Source organism: Dendrobates tinctorius, unplaced genomic scaffold (assembly GCF_039654945.1).
Source record: "Dendrobates tinctorius isolate UK_male_01 unplaced genomic scaffold, ASM3965494v1 ptg000129l, whole genome shotgun sequence".
Classification (NCBI taxonomy): domain Eukaryota; kingdom Metazoa; phylum Chordata; class Amphibia; order Anura; family Dendrobatidae; genus Dendrobates; species Dendrobates tinctorius.
Window position 1 is genome coordinate 39,374,346 of NW_027361797.1, and position 13,593 is coordinate 39,387,938.

General features: G+C 45.6%; 1 protein-coding gene and 1 long non-coding RNA gene across 2 annotated transcripts in view; one reads left to right on the forward strand and one right to left on the reverse strand.

Annotated features, from left to right (window-relative positions):
• LOC141047833 (uncharacterized) overlaps positions 1–13,593 on the reverse strand; it is a 415,332-nt gene that overhangs the window by 96,660 nt on the left and 305,079 nt on the right. The gene's annotated exons all lie outside the window — the stretch shown is intronic.
• LOC141047851 (uncharacterized) overlaps positions 1,497–13,593 on the forward strand; it is an 81,505-nt gene continuing 69,408 nt past the window's right edge. The window contains exon 1 of the long non-coding RNA XR_012219912.1: positions 1,497–1,633. This is a non-coding gene — a long non-coding RNA (uncharacterized lncRNA). The remainder of the gene's footprint in view (positions 1,634–13,593) is intronic.

A 13,593-nucleotide genomic window follows, 5' to 3' on the forward strand; every position in this document is an offset into this window, starting at 1 on the left:
ATTTTAAAAATTACAAAAAGAAAAATGGTCCGATGCTAAAGTTTCGGCACCTTTGGAGATTTGTGTGCTCAGATAACTTTGACCAAGGTTTCAGACCTTAATTAGCCTGTAAGGGATATGGCTTGTTGACTCTCAATGTTAGGAAAGGCCAGCTGATGCAGATTCCACAGGTTTAGAAACACATAGCCTCCTCTAACCTTGTGCGAAAAAACAGCCACCATGGGTTCTTTTAAGCAGCTGCCTAGCACTCTGAAAATGAAAATGGTGGAGGTCCACAAAGCAGGAGAAGGCTATAAGAAGATAGCAAAGCATTTTCAAGTTGGCCTTTCCTCAGTTCAGTATGTAATTCAGAAATAGCAGTTTACAGGAACAGTGGAGGTCAAGATAAGGTCTGGGAGGCCAAGCAAAATTTCAGAGAGAGCTGCTTGTAGGATTGCTAGAAAGGCATATCAGAACCCCCACTTGACTGCAAAAGACCTTCAGAAAGATTTAGCAGATTCTGGAGTTGTGGTAATTGTTCTACTGTTCAGAGACACCATATCAAATATGGTCTTCATGGAAGAGTCATCAGAAGAAAACCTCTCCTGCACCCTCACCATAAAATTTAGCATCAGAGGTATGCAAAAGAACATCTAAACAAGCCCAATGCATTTTAGAAACAAGTCCTGTGAATCGTTGAAGTTAAAATAAAACTCAAAATGGATATTACACCGTGCTATACTGGAAAAGACAAGGGTTAATATTGGACTACTCACTTGATAATGTATAGAAGAAACAAGATGTCTTGGAGGCTGGTTGCCTGGTTTTGGAAATATGGATAGCTGGCACAAAAAGTGGGATGAATAAATGAATGAATAAATAAATAAATGAATAAATAAAACCTATTTGTTTTGTTTTAGAAAGCCCATAAACGAAGAATAGGGCCCGATAAAATGGGGCTTTTTGAAATATGCACATACTTTTTATTTTCATTTTTACTTTTATATTTTTTCCTATTTTTAGTATTATTCTTGATATATATATATATTTTATATATATATATATATTTGCATTCTCATTTTTTAATCTATTTTAATTATCTTAATAAATAAAGGTTACACCACATGCATATTTTATTTATGCATTTCTTAATCTCATCATTCATTCCCTTTTTTATATACACATATTCTCTATGTCCATTCATTTGGATTCAGCATCTTGCAACCACTACTTGTTTTAGGGTTAAATGCAGACACATGCCATCCTCCCCTCCTCCCTTTCTGATTCTCCCTGAATCCACAATCTCTCCTTCCTAATGAGGCTTTCTTATCAGGCAGTTGTGGGTCAGGTGATCACTCTGCAGGGTTTCAGGATACTTTATAAGGACGCTCTATGCAATGGCAGGCACAACCCTGATGAAGAGAGAAGTCATCTCTCGAAACGCGTTGGTTTTGTGCCATTAGCCAGCCACCGTCCTTTCCCAGTGTGACGTCACGTTACACCCTGCCCCCACCACACGCTGACCTCCTCAGCGTCGCTCACGGCTAGAGCACGCGAGGTAGCGGCGATCCGAACTGCTTCACTGCCCAGCAGCAGCGGCCATCACCCGCCCCATCTAGCACGCTTGACTGCACCACCGATCACCAGCTTCCAAGTAAGTGCCAGCCCTCCCTGCACTTTACCAGCGAGCACAAGCCTCCTCTAACCCTCATCTATGTCACAGCCCTGCCTCTGCATATAACAGTCTAGTACCAGGTGCTCTTGATTTATCTAAGGATATTCAGCCACAAGCATTCGGCAAGGTTAGCCTCAGCCTCCACCCGAACCATCAATCATTATTCCTTGGTACCTTTTGGCTTTTTATCTGATATTCAATTTTTTATTAGTAATTATATTTAAACCAGGATTAGGGGACATGTGCCAGCCAATATCCCAGTAACAGTTCCAAGGTTGGATGCACTTATGGTCATCATTAAGTAAGTTTAGCAGAATCTCTTTTAACCCTTAAGAGGTTTGCCCCCCCTTTTTATAAGGTAAGCAGACTTTACTTGTTTATTTATTCATTCACCTTTTTGGCAGCTACTTACATTTTCAAGTCAAAGCGATCAGCCTTAAGGACGTTACGTTTTTTCTATACACTAACAAGTGTGTAGCTTATTTTCTAAAACAAAACAAATAGGTTTTATTTATTCATTTATTCATTAATTTATTCATCCCACTTTTTGTGCCAGCTATCCATATTTCCAAGACCAGGCAACCAGCCTCCAGGACATCTTGTTTCTTCTATACATTATCAAGTGAGTAGTCCAATATTAACCCTTGTCTTTCCCAGTATAGCGCGGTGTAATATCCATTTTAAGCTTGTCCCTTTTTAGCAGGTATTTGCACAGAACCTGTCAATCACCAGCAGCATCTGGGAACACCCATTTTTTCTTCTGGGCCAAGTGGACTAGCGCCAGTGTGTCATTCTATTATTTAAAATAAAACTCTTTGGTCGCAATGATCAAAGGTATGTGCAGAGAAAAAATTGCATAGAATTTCAGGAAAAGAACATGTCTCCAACCATTAAGCATGGGGATGGATCAATCATGCTTTGGAGTTGTGTTGCAGACAATGGCACAAGGAACATTTCACAGGTAGAGGGAAGAATGGAGTCAATGAAATTTCAACAAATTCTTGATGCAAACATAACACCATGTGTAAAAAAGCTGAATTTGAAAACAGGATGGCTTCTACAAATGGATAATGATCACACACATCAAAATCCACAATAGACTACCTCAAAAGGCAATAGCTAGAGGTTTTTCAATGGCCCTCACAGTCCCCCGATTCGATCATCATTGAAAATCTGTGGCTAGTCCTCAAAATAGCATGCAAGGCGACCCAGGAATCTCACAGAAGAATTTTCCAAGGAAGAATGGATGAAAATCCATCAAACAAGAATTGAAAGACTCTTGGCTGGCTACTAAAAGCATTTACAAGCTGTGATATTTTAAAAGGGAGTGCTACTAGGTACTAACTATGCAGGGTGCCCAAACTTTTGCAATGGCCTATTTTCCTTATTGTAATTTTTAAAATGTAAAAACTGACAATATATAATTTTTTTGGCCTAAAATACAGAGAAAATGTGTCATCTTTAACTTTAGCCCTTTTAGAGATCATTCCATCTTCAACTTGCTTAACTGGTCACAATAACAGTAATTTTGACCAGGGGTGCCCAAACTTTTAAATGCCACTGTACATATATATATGCATATATACATACATATATATATATACCGCCGCTCACAGGCAGTATTGGCAGGCACGGTACTGCATAAGGAACGTGCATCTGACTGTAGAGCCCCCATGGATTTCCGTGCATTGCCTCCCCCTCCCACTACTCCCACCCAGGTGATGCCATATTTAGGACGCCCAACAAACCAACAGGAAGAAGGAGGAAAGGGCGTCCGGCCACACCCTCAGGGGTTAAATTCAGGTGCTGGGGTGGGGGTCTTCCTCTTTCCTCCCCGGCTGATACCTAGCTACCTTACAGCACATAGAGTGCCTGAAGGCCTTGCACCGATGTGTATAGAGCGACGGACGCTATCCCGCCTGCCTATAGCTGGAACCTATATACTCCTGAATTAGTCCTTAGAAGGACTGTGGTTTAAAGGGGTTGTCCACTACTTTTTATTAACCCCCCATTGTTTTCCCCCGGAGACCCCTAATGAATATTGTCATTACCTTGCGCTGCCAATACTGCCTGTGAGCGGCGATATGTAGGCAGCTGAGTCCGGGTCACGTGACCCCCAGGCTGCAGCCGCCGCTCATATCCGCCGACGTCACATCAATTTGCCGACTCTGAAAATTGATGTAACGTAATGAGCAGGCGTGCCCCAACCTCTGCACACTGCTGCCACTCATCAATAGTTATAGCAGTGTGTGGGCGGTGCTGCACCGCACGTCACAGTCAGCCCCATCGCTCTGTCTGCAGCGCCTGTCTCCTCTGCATCCAGAGTGATGGGGTTGTGTGTGCGGGCAGGGGAGGGGGTCTGTGTGCCAGTGGGGGGCTGTGTGTATGCAGTCAGGGCAGCTGTGTGTTTGTGGGGGGAGCTGTGCTGTCTGCGAGAGGGGGGCTCTGCTGGCTGTGTGGGCTGTCTGCTGGTCTGTGTGGGGCTGTATGCAGGCATCGTCCGATGGGACTGCAAGTCCCAATCCCGCTATGCCTGCTACCCTGATATTGAGTGACACATTAGCCAATGATGGGACTGTAGTAGTCCCATCATCCGGCTAATGTGTTGAATGTAAAAAAAAAATACATACAGAACATATAACATACAGAACATATAAACATACAGAACATATAACATACATATAACATACAACACATAACATAGAGTTCGTACTCACCGCACACACCTAATTCCCCGAAGCCATTGATCTCCTGTAATAAAAATAAAATAATAAACCAACCTATACTCACCTCTCTGCCATAGTCCAATTAATAATGTGGGTCCCTCGATGATCTCCCGTGGAGAGCAGCCGCATCAGCTGATGTGACTGCTCTCTAGGGGCTCCAACGATGAAATGACAGGCAGAGGATTAGCTGCGTATCCCTCCGCAGCTGTGAAAGAGGTCCCATAACACTAACTATAGCCCTAACCCTAGCCCTAACCCTAACCTTAATTCTCATGCAGCATTGCTGTAAAGTGAGACTTTGAACTCAGGTAACCTCAGTGATGGACTGCAGGAGGATTATCTCCTGTCAGTTCATCACTGGAAGGCCATATAGAGCGGTCACATCACCTGATATCACTGTTCTATAGGGGAGATTGTCGTGGGACACTCGTTATTGATTGGACTGCGTCGGACAGGGAGTATACAGTTGGTTTGTTATTTTTCGTTTTTTTCTAGGAGATCGAGGGCGCTGTGTGGATCTGAGAGTTAAATAAAAAGATGAAACCGTGTTGTGTTTTATTTTATTAAAATACATTATTCTTATGTGTGTTATTTAACCCTTTATTATTATAAGATTAATAATGGATAGGCGTCTTATTGACACATCTCCATTATTAATCGGGCTTAATGTCTCCTTCCAATAGCAAGGTGACATAAACCCCTTATATTACCCCACATCCTACCGCTACACGGGAGTGGGAAGAGAGAGGCTAAGCGCCGGAATTGGCGCATCTTATAGATGCACCTTTTCTGGGGCGGCTGTTATGAATAGGTCACCAAGGAGGATGGCAGGAATAGGCTAGGCCACCAGGAAACCAGAAAGGTTGGCAACTTAGTGGATTGCAGACCCCTAATCCTAACAACACAGCTAGCAGTAGCTGTGGGGCGTACCTACGATGCCCTAGATGCCTCGGCACAGCCGGAGAGTTAACTAAGCCTAAAGCAAGAAAGGTGAAATCTAAACTGCCCCAAAGTAGAGCCCCAAAGGAATAGATAGCCCCCAAACATATAGTTGGTGAGACAAGATGAGGCACAAACACAGGCAGAAAATAGACTGAGCAAATGATGGGGCCCAAACTGTTTAAACAGGATAGAACAGGAAAGACACTGTCTGCAATCACGCAAAAACCCTAAAAAATCCAACATATCTGCTGTACAAAAAAGCACTGACATCTCACAACCTCTCCCCCACTATATCAGCATTCTGGTGTGAACTCGCAGCCAAGCAAAAGAGACTAATATAAAAAGGAACTGAACAAACTGATACAAGCTGTAACATATGGACAGGGGTCCAGCACTGCCCCAGCAGGGAGCACGCTGAGCCCTCACAGCAAAGCAGAAATCAGAAAAGGCAAAACCAAATCAGATGCAAAGGATTAGCCAATGAACAACTTGAAAGAAAAGTGCAGGATCAGGCAGGACACAGCAATCCTCAAAATGTTCAGGAAAAAACCAAATCACTATCAGCAACTCAGGGAAGATTGTTCACTTAAATACTCCCAGTCAGTAGCCCCTGACTTCCAATCATTGTCTTCAGCTGGCAGACTCCTATCAACCCGGCCAGCTCCACTACCCGCAGTAACCACCAGAGGGAGCCCCGGACTCAGAAGTCAGATCAAGAGAGTTCACAACAAGCAGCTGTGGGCTTGTGTTTGTAGCCAGGGGGGCCAATATCCATGGCCCCTTCCTAGGCTATGAATATCAGCCCGCAGCTGTCTGCATAGCCGTTCTTGCTATGAAATATAGGGGGACCCTGGTTCATTTTTTTTGGGGGGTACCCCTATTTTAATAGCCAGTAAAGGCTATGCAGACAGCTGCGGGCTGATATTCTTAGCCTGGAAAGGGCCATGGGTATTACCCCCGTCACAGGCTACAAATATTGGTCCCAGGTCGCCTGCTTCCCCCCTCAGGTGCAGAAAATTGCGCGGGAGCCCACGCCATTTTTTTTTTCCATTTTGTTTTTATGAAACATTGTTCATTAATAAACAAGGATATGGATAAATCTATGGATCTATCTATAGATATATCTATGAAAATATCTATGATATTTCCATAGATATTTCCTTAGATACCAAGATGATTTATTCAGCCCATAGGGCTATGTGCCCATTCAGTGCGACGTTTCGGTCCAGAAAGGGTGCGGACCTTTCTCAAGCAGTGCAATGTGACAAATGAGTGCTTTTTTATAGCACACAAATTATACAGGTATTTTCTAACAATTATAAAATATAAAAAGCATGAAGAACAATCTCCAGCATAGTGATATACAGTTAAAAAGTGCTCACTGAACATAAAGTGCCAAAGTGCATCACATGAAAAAATAATACTCACAAAAGTATGAATATCATGCACAAAAGATAATTATATATCAGCGGCAGCTGATGAATACATGTTTAATGAATATGACTCACCCTGATGCCATTAGAAACACCAAGCCCCAACGTCCACAACAACAGAGTGCGCAGTGTTAAATGTTAAACAGTTGCGTACCTCGGTCTATCATCCCCAAACAGATGGTCTGGTAGAAAGATTCAATAAGGCTACTTTCACACTTCAGGTTTTCGGCGTCAGGCGCGATCCGGCGTCGTGCCGGAACGCCGGATCCAGCAAATGTTTAGTAAAACCGGATGTGACGGATCCGGTTTTCTGCCGGATCCGTCTTTTTCTTGACAGACAAAACCGGATCCGTCTCATCTGGTTCATCCGTTTTTCTATCCGTTTTTCGACGGATTACGCCGGATCCGGTTTTTAAAATTGACCCTTGTGGCCTTCCGAACGGGATTGGCTACTGGAAAACTATATATAGCATGTTCCTACAGCCCTTCTTTGACAGGTTGTAGAGGAGAAAGTGCAGGTTGGAGAGAAGAGCAAGTTACTGGCGAAGATGGATGTTGTCATTGTAAATATTTTGAAGAATTTGGCGGATTTTATAGCGGAGGCGAATCGTTTGAGGGTGATTGTTCTGGAGAAGGAGAGAGCGAGACAGCAGCGCATCAGGCATCGTAGACGACGTTTGTGGATCCACCCCATCACAGCCAAGAGAATGACGCGTGGGGTCTATTCTACACTCTGCATGGACCTTCGACGAAACCCGGATAAATTTTTTGGATATGTTAGGATGAAAATGGAGAATTTTGATTACTTGGTGGAGCGCATTGCACACCTCATAAGAAAAGCGGACACCTATTGCCGCTTCTCTGTTTCACCCACAGAGCGTCTGATGGTGACTTTAAGGTAAGCCACATTTATTGGATGTGATCGCATCAGAGCACACTTTCACTGCAATCTTGTTGGTGGTAGTTTGTATCTCCAAGTGTTATAGCTCAGTTTTGGTATGTAATGCTGTGATTTAAAACTAATTTATTGTTTTTTAATTCCCCACAGATTTCTTGCAACTGGAGAATCCCTTTCGTCACTGCTTTTCCAGTACAGACTCGGGATTTCCACCATATCTGGAATAGTGAAGTACACATGCCGTGCACTGTGGGACTCCTTAGCTGAAGAGTTTTTACCAGAGCCCACAACAGAGAGGTGGATTGAAATTGCTGACAAGTTTCAACAGATATGTCAGTTTCCCAACTGCTTGGGAGCTGTGGACGGGAAACATATCCACATTGTAAAGCCAGCTGGATCGGGATCGGAATATTTCAATTACAAGAAATATTTTTCAATTGTCCTCATGGCCATCGCTGACGCGGAATACAAATTTATTGCGGTTGATATTGGGGCCTATGGCCGCTCCAATGACTCTCAAGTTTTCAAACTGTCTGCCATGGGGCGTAAACTGTATGGAAACACCTTCCAGTTCCCACCACCTAGACCGCTGCCGCAAACATCTGGTCCACCTATGCCATTTGTCTGTGTAGGGGATGAAGCCTTCCAGCTGTCAGAACACCTTTTGAAACCGTACTCTAGCAGAGGATTGACAAGACCAAAACGCATTTTTAATTACCGCCTCACAAGAGCAAGAAGAATGGTTGAATGTACCTTTGGTATTCTGACAGCCAAATGGCGGGTCCTATTGACTGCGATCAACCTCAAGACAGAAACTGTGGACGAGGTGATCAAAGCGTGCGTGGTACTCCACAATTTTGTTATCTGCAAGGAACCCATTTCCATTGAGGACACCTCTGAAGAAACCACCTTGCAAGATTACCATGACATTATCACTAGAAGTTCTGTGACGGTTTCAGTAATGAGGGACAATTTTGCACTATACTTTATGTCACCTCAAGGCAGAGTACACTGGCAGGATGACAGAGTGTGAAAGATTTGTGCCCAACCAAACTTGTGTACCTTCTGTACCAACAGTATATACCTTTGCCAACCAAAGTTGGCTATCTTGTCATGGTCTCTATTTTTAGCTTTAGGCCACAGGTGTGTACCTGGTTGTGTTTTATGCAAAGTATTTCACCTTTTAACAAAAGTTGTGTACATTGTTATGAAATCACCAACAATAAACACAACTTTTTAGGTGAAATACTTTGCTTCAAACACAACCAGGAACACAACTGTGGCAAAAAGCTAAAATTTACCCACAGTTATATACCTAGTTTTGAATACCATTTCACCTTTTAAATACCCTGTATTTAACCTTTTTCGCCGCAGAAAGAAATGACAGACAACCAGTGTAAAATAATTTAACTTTTATTGAAAAATGTTTTTTTTAGTAAACTTTTTTAAAATTTTAATAAACTTGTTTAATAAAGCTTTGAAACCATAAAACTGGTCATTTTTATTTAAATACACACATTATAAATCTGTGTAGTGTGTGGTGGAAATACTGCTGTAGGGGCTGCGGGACACTTCGACACTGGGAGTGTGGAGAGAGGACTGGGATCGTGGTGGGGAAGGAACAGTTAGAGGTGAAGGTGTGGAAAAAACTACAGAATGGGTGGACATGTGGGAAGCAGAAGAGGTGGTGGGTGGTGGAGTGGAGGGTTGGGCAGGGACTGTAGGAGCAGATGATGTTGATGGCAAGTTGTATGGGGAAGGAGTTTGGTACAGGGCAGGTTGCTGGAAGTGGGGAGATGTCTGGTACGGGGCAGGTTGCTGGAAGTGGGGAGATGTCTGGTACGGGGCAGGTTGCTGGAAGTGGGGAGATGTCTGGTACGGGGCAGGTTGCTGGAAGTGGGGAGATGTCTGGTACTGGGGAGGTTGCTGGTACTGGGGAGTTTGCAGGTACTGGGGAGGTTGCTGGTACTGGGGAGGTTGCTGGTACTGGGGAGGTTGCTGGTACTGGGGAGGTTGCTGGTGCTGGGGAGGTTGCTGGTGCTGGGGAGGTGGATGGTGCTGGGGAGGTGGATGGTGCTGGGGAGGTGGATGGTATGTAATAGGAGGGGGAGGATGGAAAGTGGCTGGAGGGGGTGTAGATGTAATAGGAGGGGGAGGATGGAAAGTGGCTGGAGGGGGTGTAGATGTAATAGGAGGGGGAGGATGGAAAGTGGCTGGAGGGGGTGCAGGTGGAGGAACTACTGTGGTGGGAGGAGGAGGTTGGGAGGTAACTTGCTGGAGAGCAGCGTGGCATGAATGCATAACATGCATCTGCTGGGCAGGAGAGAGCGTTTCCATGCGCTCCACAACAGACCTGAAAAAGGTGTGGTTTGGCGAAGATCTTGCTTCTGAATGCATGGTTTGCAGAAGTGTCTTCACCTCCAGAATGCTGGAGTTGATCTGCTGATAGCCTGCGGAGATTTGCTCTGACAAGACTTTTAGACAGTTCTGGAAAGATGCATTCAGATGCAAGAACTCTGGCGCATAAGTCTTTTCCTGACCCCTCTGCCGCTGCCGCCCAGTACCCGCAGGTGTACTAGAGGTGGCAGGGGCAGAAGGGTGGGGTAAAGGGAAAGCGATCTCCTCACCAGCAGCTTCATGTAATGTAGGCGGCCACGATGCTCCTGTGCTGGTGGATGGGACAGATGGGTCGAATGTGTGGGAAGGCTGGGAAGGTGCAGATGTACCGGGGCGGTCGAAGTGTCCCTCGGTGCCGGTCTCCTCAGGGATCGCCTCAGAAGGGTCCAATCGTGCAGGCTCCCGAGTGCTGCTCACCGTGCTGTGGAATAAAGAGAAAAAAAAACAATTAAAATAGTGACATGGTATGGCCCTGGCTGAAAAAAAAAGTTACATCTAAACTTTTTTTGTCACATGTGGCGTGTAATATTTACCTTCTGGTGAGCATTGTCTCCCGGAGGAACGACAGGGCTCGTGCGTACTTGTACTTGCTCCTGCGTCCTCCAGATCCACTCGGGGCCCGCATCTCTTTATTGAACTCCTTCTTGAAACGATCCCTCACAGACCGCCACCGCTTCACAATTCTCTCCCCTGAAACGAGAAAGGACAAAGTGGTTAGTATACAACATCAGTGTTTCCCAAACTCCAGTCCTCATGGTCCCCAGGGGTCATGTTTTCAGGATTTCCAAAGTAAATAGAAATCCTGAACACATGATCCGTGGGGACCACGAGGACTGGAGTTCGGGAAACACTGGTTTAAATCAAGCAACCGGTACTGTATATACTTACGCTCTTTAATCTGGGCCCGAGCTTCGAGGTCCTCCCAGCGGTCCACAAGGAGCGAACAGATTTCCTCCCAGAGTCGTCGGGTAACGATCAGGTCAGCGTGGCGTCGGTCAGCCATATTCCAGAGCGGCTCCCTTTCTCTGACGAGATCGATGAGGCGGTCCACATCAATCCCTCCATCCTCACCGTCAGAGTCGGGAGCACGCTGTGAAGGCTGTTAAAGAAAAAGACAAAAATAACATAATTAGCCTCCACAAAAGAAATGAAATAAAAAGTGCAAAAAAAACAAAGCAAAAATATTTATACTTACACGCTGGTGACCGCCGCGTTGCTGTCGCCGACGACCCTGGGAGGCACTGCGAGGACCTCTTGGCCGAGCACCAGATTGGGAAGACTAGAGAAGAAAACAAAAAATGTTATGTCTTTGGATGTAGGCATTTGTTTGCTGTGTGTGGTCTGCAGAACATTGTTTTCTATGTGTTGTGTGTAGTGTGATGTTGTGTTTCTGCGTTTGATGCAAAAAACTTACCAATTGTGAGCCCACTCCAAGTGTCTGTCCACCCCTTCCTTCTTCTTCTGGGAGCTCCTCTTCATCTTGTGATTCCTGTTTTGAAATAAAAGGCAATGAATACACATATATTACAGAGATGATGGATTTTGGAAATAAAAACTTACCGTCAAACGCTGACGATGCGAGGGAGGGCTCCCAGAAGATGTGCTGTCTTCCTCATGGCCAGACTCCATGGCTGTGGGTGGTGTTTCTGCTGCTGCCATTGCTGCTGCTGCTGCTGCTGCATCTATTGGGCGGCTGTTGAATAAAGAGAAACAAAGGGCCAATGAATATCTTGATATTCCATAGCCCTAGTTTGGAGGAATGGGGGATTTGATAATTACCGTCTCTCATCTGCTGCTGGACTCCCCTCCCGTTGTTCAGCATGCTGCTCCATTTGGGGTGGTGCTGATGGTGCTGCTGCTGCAGATGTCTGCTGCCTTCTCCTGCTCCTGGTTCTTGGCTTGGGTGGCATGTTGGGTGTGGCTGAGGGTCCCATTGTCTTGCTTTTATATATGTCCTGTGGGTAGAGCTACTGAGCATGCTCAGACCAAAGAAACCGGATCCGGCCGCCGGATCCAGCTGTCGCCGGATCCGGCGCATTGCGGCGCTCATAGGCTTTCATTGTATGAAAAAACGTTACAGTCACCGTTTTTTCCAGACGCCGGATCGCGTCACATTGCCGGATCCGGCGAAAATCGGATGAAACGCATGGCCATCCGGCTCGATCCGGCTCTAATGCAAGTCAATGGGGGGGAAACCGGATCCGGCATTGCATTTCGACGGATCCGGTTTTAGTCAAAAGCGCCGGATCGCGCCTGAAGCAGAAAACCTGATGTGTGAAAGAGGCCTTAGACACTGAAGAGCATGTTAAAAAAGGCAGTTTCCAAAGATGGGAAGGACTGGGATCTGTTATTGCCATATTTGTTGTTTGCAGTGCGGGAGGTACCTCAGGCATGAACGGGGTTCTCGCCCTTTGAACTACTGTACGGCAGACATCCACGGGGCTTACTAGATATAGCCAAAGAGGCCTGGGAGAAGCAACCTACTCCCCACAAAAGTGTGTGATAGAACATGTTGAAAAAATGCAAGAGAGAATGGAGACAGTCCTACCTTTGGTCCGGGAACATATGGAGGCAGCACAACGGTCACAGGGTCGGGTGTATAACCGGGAGGCTCAGGTAAGAACATTTAGCCCTGGGGATCGAGTTTTAGTGCTCGTGCCTACAGTAGATAGCAAATTTCTCGCAAGGTGGCAGGGACCCTACAAGATCATGGAGAAGGTGGGGCCAGCAGACTACAAGGTACACCAACCAGGTCGGAGAAAGTCAGAAGAGGTTTACCATGTTAATTTGCTTAAACCCTGGAAAGATAGAGAGCACCTTGGTGGGGATAGTCCGCTGCCAGCATTTCAGATGGAAAAGGCTCCGTTACCTCGGGGCGAGGCAGGAGAAGCCCAACCCGCAGTCAAAATTGCAGATACTTTGTCTCCTAAACAGGTTCAGGAGGTCCGGGAGTTCATCAGCCGAAATACAGATGTTTTTTCGGAGCTCCCTGGATGCACCTCCCTAATCCAACATGACATTGTCACAGAGCCACAGGCCAAGGTCCGACTAAAGCCATATCGAGTGCCTGAGGCCCGGTGACAAGCCATTTTGGAAGAGGTAAAAATGATGCCACAGTTAGGGGTCATAGAAGAGTCTCAGAGTGAGTGGGCCAGCACAATAGTTCTAATACCCAAGCCTGATGGGTCTCTAAGATTCTGTAATGATTTTAGAAAACTCAATGACATTTCAAAGTTTGACGCCTACCCCATGCCCAGGGTTGACGAGTTGATAGAGCGCTTTGGGCAGGCACGGTATTTTACAACTCTGGACCTCACAAAAGGTTATTGGCAGGTACCCCTAACAGAGGCAGCGAAGGGAAAGACGGCATTTATAACACCTGAGGGGCTGTTCCAGTATAAGGTGTTACCCTTTGGGTTGCATGGCGCTCCAGCAATGTTCCAGCGGTTAATGGATATTGTTCTCCGTCCCCATCGCCGCTATGCCTCAGCCTATCTAGATGATATTATTGTGTTCAGCACCGATTGGGAAAGCCACTTAGCA